A 4,571-nucleotide genomic window follows, 5' to 3' on the forward strand; every position below is an offset into this window, starting at 1 on the left:
TGCTGTTCCATCAGTTTCGCCATGCGTTCTCCCCCTCTGCTGTTCCATCAGTCTCGCCCTGCGTTCTCCCCCTCTGCTGTTCCATCAGTCTCGCCATGCGTTCTCCCCCTCTGCTGTTCCATCAGTCTCGCCATGCGTTCTCCCCCTCTGCTGTTCCATCAGTCTCGCCATGCGTTCTCCCCCTCTGCTGTTCCATCAGTCTCACCATGCCAGACATCCACCCCGGTCTCAGCCTTCCGAGCGTTTGGGCTTTTTCTACGTTCAAACACGTTCGCTATAATCCGGGAGAGAACCCATGAACAGGGTTCTGTCTAGAACCTTAGGGTTCTGTCTTGTTACAAAAAGGTACCCTCTAACCCACCCTTATGTCCCCAAAGCATCCTCCAGCTCCGACCCTGGCCTCGCCCTCCCTCCCCTCCTACCTCTCTCTCTCCGCCCCCCTCCCTCCCCTCCTACCCCTCTCTCTCCGCCCCCCTCCCTCCCCTCCTACCCCTCTCTCTCCTCCCCCAGCTCTCCTCCTCTCTCCCCCAGTACTCCCCCGTGCCTGGCTCCACCAGCCTCTTGTCTCTGTCAATCATCTATTTCCTCCCTCGTTCCCCTCTCCTCCCTCCCTCCCTCCCTCCCTCGTTCCCCTCTCCTCCCTCCCTCCCTCCCTCCCTCGTTCCCCTCTCCTCCCTCCCTCCCTTCCTCCCTCGTTCCCCTCTCCTCCCTCCCTCCCTCCCTCCCTCGTTCCCCTCTCCTCCCTCCCTTCCTCCCTCATTCCCCTCTCCTCCCTCCCTCCCTCGTTCCCCTCTCCTCCCTCCCTTCCTCCCTCATTCCCCTCTGCTCCTCTCCTTTCCTCCTCTACCTCTCCCCCTCTCATACTCTACCTCTCCTCCTCCTCACATCCCCTCCTCTCCTCCTCTCTTCCACTCCTCTTTCTCCCCTCCTCTCCTCCTCTCTTCCCCTTCTTTCCTCTCCTCTCTCCCTCTTCTTTCTCTCCTCCTCTCCTTCTCTTTTCCCTTGGCCGAACTGCTTTAGAGCTGATGGACACAGTGTCCTCTCTGTCTGTTCCTCCTATCCCTCCTCTCCTCCCCTCTCCTCCTCCTCCTCTCCTCCCCTCTCCTCCTCTCCTCCCTTCCTGTCCTTTCCTCCTCCCCTCCTCCTCTCCTCTCCTCTTGGTGGAGGCCTCAGTAAATTAACTTCAGTGTTCATTGTCTGTCTCCCACCAGCCCTCTCTCTTTCTCACTCCCTCTTTCTCTCTCTCTCATTCTCTCCGCCCCCCCCCCCCCTCTCTCTCTCTCTCTCTCTAACTGGACAGTCCACAGCCCACCATAGTCAGAAGAAACACACACACACACACACACACACACACACTCACAGACACACACAAACACACTGTCCCCAGCTAACCCTGCCCCCCCCCAGAGGATCAGTGCCTGGGGAGGGCAGCAGTGGGCGTGTCTGTGTCCTCTAATCAGCTCCTCTGCATAGCGAACACGCCCAGCGTGTCATCTGTCCCTCTGTTCCTGCTTGGGACTGACTCTGCTCTCCTCACTGGGCAGCAGTGTTGGGAGTAACTGATTACAAAGTAACAGATTACTGTAATTTTTAATTAATTTTCCTGCAATTTGAAATGTAAGGGATTACATTTGAGTTTTCAGGGATCAGATTACAGCTACTGAGTACTTTGCGCGTGCTTGGTCCCTTTCATTTGGTTTATATGCGCATGCGGTCTCTGCAGTCATGGCTGACCTGGCTGTTTATGTCATCAGCTGGTATAGGATCAGATGTTCTAGTGTCTTTATGATCTAAGATGCAAAGCTGATCCTAGATCAGCACTTCTATGATTCTGGTGAAGAATGATCTGGTTTAAGAGAGCAACTCAAAAGTAAAGTAATTAGTATACCGATTACTTTTAGAGAGAGTTATCAGTAAAGTAATCTAATTACAATTTAGAGAAAGTAATCAGTAACTATGCTACAGTTTCCTGATTCTCAATGATATTCTAACCTCCAGGGCTACGGCAGAGGGACAACTGACACATTAACTGAGTTATAACAGACACACACAACCAGAATGAAGTCACTCACAATGTCAATGTCATTTTTATTTATATAGCACTATCCATACAAATCAATTTAGCACATAGAGATGGATACTGACGTGAGAAAAGTTACAGACGTGGCGTCTGACTGATGGGAGAGGGAGAGGAAACGGCCATCGTGTTGTGTTTGTTTGTTTGTTTGTTTGTTTCTGAAGTGGCATATCAATATGATGTTTACTGACAATTTTCACAACAGGTAAATTGTCCTGGATTAGTGCATGGCTTAACCAATGAGATCACTATCAGCGTTCAGTATAAATATCTGTGTGTGCTGGCAGGCCAAGTGTTGGATGACATGATGATCCAATACCTTCATTTCACTGATCCATCAGGCTGATGGTCTTTGCCCCCTCCTATGGCTGAGAACACAACTCTCCTCCTCCTCCTCTCCTCCTCCTCTCCTCCTCTCCTTCTCTCCTCCTCTCCTCCTCCTCTCCCCCTTTCCTCCTCTCCTCCTCCTCTCCCCCTCTCCTCCTCCTCTCCTCCTCCTCTCCTCCTCTCCTCCTTTCCTCCTCGCCTCCTCCTCTCCCCCTCTCCTCCTCCTCTCCCCCTCTCCTCCTCCTCTCCTCCTCCTCTCCTCCTCTCCCCCTTTCCTCCTCTCCTCCTCCTCTCCTCCTCTCCTCCTCCTCTCCCCCTTTCCTCCTTGCCTCCTCCTCTCTCCCTCTCCTCCTCCTCTCGTCCTCCTCTCCCCCTTTCCTCCTCTCCTCCTCCTCTCCTCCTCTCCTCCTCCTCTCCTCCTCCTCTCCCCCTCTCCTCCTCCTCTCCTCCTCTCCTCCTCCTCTCCTCCTCTCCTCCTCCTCTCCTCCTCCTCTCCTCCTCTCCTCCTCTCCCCCTTTCCTCCTCTCCTCCTCCTCTCCCCCTCTCCTCCTCCTTTCCTCCCCCTCTCCTCCTCTCCTCCTCCTCTCCCCCTTTCCTCCTCTCCTCCTCCTCTCCTCCTCTCCTCCTCCTCTCCCCCTCTCCTCCTCCTCTCCCCCTTTCCTCCTCTCCTCCTCCTCTCCTCCTTATCCTCTCCCCCTCTCCTCCTCTCCTCCTCCTCTCCCCCTCTCCTCCTCTCCTCCTCCTCTCCCCCTCTCCTCCTCCTCTCTCCCTCTCCTCCTCTCCTCCTCCTCTCCTCCTCCTCTCCCCCTCTCCTCCTCCTCTCCTCCTCCTCTCCCCCTTTCCTCCTCTCCTCCTCCTCTCCTCCTTATCCTCTCCCCCTCTCCTCCTCTCCTCCTCTCCTCCTCCTCTCCCCCTCTCCTCCTCCTCTCTCCCTCTCCTCCTCTCCTCCTCCTCTCCTCCTCCTCTCCCCCTCTCCTCCTCCTCTCCTCCTCCTCTCCCCCTTTCCTCCTCTCCTCCTCTCCTCCTCTCCTCCTCCTATCCCCCTCTCCTCCTCCTCTCCTCCCCCTCTCCTCCTCTTCTCCTCCTCTCCCCCTTTCCTCCTCTCCTCCTCCTCTCCCCCTCTCCTCCTCTCCTCCTCTCCCCCTCTCCTCCTCCTCTCCCCCTTTCCTCCTCTCCTCCTCCTCTCCTCCTTATCCTCTCCCCCTCTCCTCCTCTCCTCCTCCTCTCCCCCTCTCCTCCTCTCCTCCTCCTCTCCCCCTCTCCTCCTCCTCTCTCCCTCTCCTCCTCTCCTCCTCCTCTCCTCCTCCTCTCCCCCTCTCCTCCTCCTCTCCTCCTCCTCTCCCCCCTTTCCTCCTCTCCTCCTCTCCTCCTCTCCTCCTCCTATCCCCCTCTCCTCCTCCTCTCCTCCCCCTCTCCTCCTCTTCTCCTCCTCTCCCCCTTTCCTCCTCTCCTCCTCCTCTCCCCCTCTCCTCCTCTCCTCCTCTCCCCCTCTCCTCCTCCTCTCCCCCTTTCCTCCTCTCCTCCTCCTCTCCTCCTTATCCTCTCCCCCTCTCCTCCTCTCCTCCTCTCCTCCTCTCCTCCTCCTCTCCCCCTCTCCTCCTCTCCTCCTCCTCTCCCCCTCTCCTCCTCCTCTCTCCCTCTCCTCCTCTCCGGTCCTCCTGAATTGTGTGCTCTCTAACTAGAGCAGTCTTTCTGCGCGGTCTGTGTGAGTCCCTCAGCGGTCCCTGCATTCCACACATAGCTCTGATTCACACCTCCAACACAAACACACACCCACCCACCTGAGGACTAGAATACTATGCAGGTAGGGGGAGTGTGTGTTTGTATTGCAGTGTGTTGTGTGAGGGGGTATAAAGAACGCATGTCAGGAAGACAGATAAGACAGAAACACAGAAACAGACAGAGAGATAGAGAGAGAGAGAGAGAGAGAGAGAGAGAGAGAGAGAGAGATAGAGAGAAGATGACTACAGACAGAGAGAGAGAGAGAGAGAGAGAGAGAGAGAGAGAGAGAGAGAGGGGGGGGGGGGGGGGGACAGGTGGACTGTGCATCATAGTGTCCAGTGTCCACTTGGGATATGTGGTGAGGGGGAGTGGGAGGGGGGGAGTGGGGGGGGGGCGTTAAGTATGAGCGGTGCTTTGGCCCCCACCCGTCTCCCTGGCGATCTGC

The 4,571-nt window shown here is 56.3% G+C and overlaps 1 protein-coding gene across 1 annotated transcript in view; it reads left to right on the forward strand.

Annotated features, from left to right (window-relative positions):
* fa2h (fatty acid 2-hydroxylase) overlaps positions 1-4,571 on the forward strand; it is a gene marked incomplete at its 5' end in the record, with an annotated part of 38,358 nt that overhangs the window by 20,206 nt on the left and 13,581 nt on the right. The window lies entirely within an intron of this gene.

Source organism: Borostomias antarcticus, assembly GCF_949987555.1.
Source record: "Borostomias antarcticus genome assembly, chromosome: 18".
NCBI classification, from domain to species: domain Eukaryota; kingdom Metazoa; phylum Chordata; class Actinopteri; order Stomiiformes; family Stomiidae; genus Borostomias; species Borostomias antarcticus.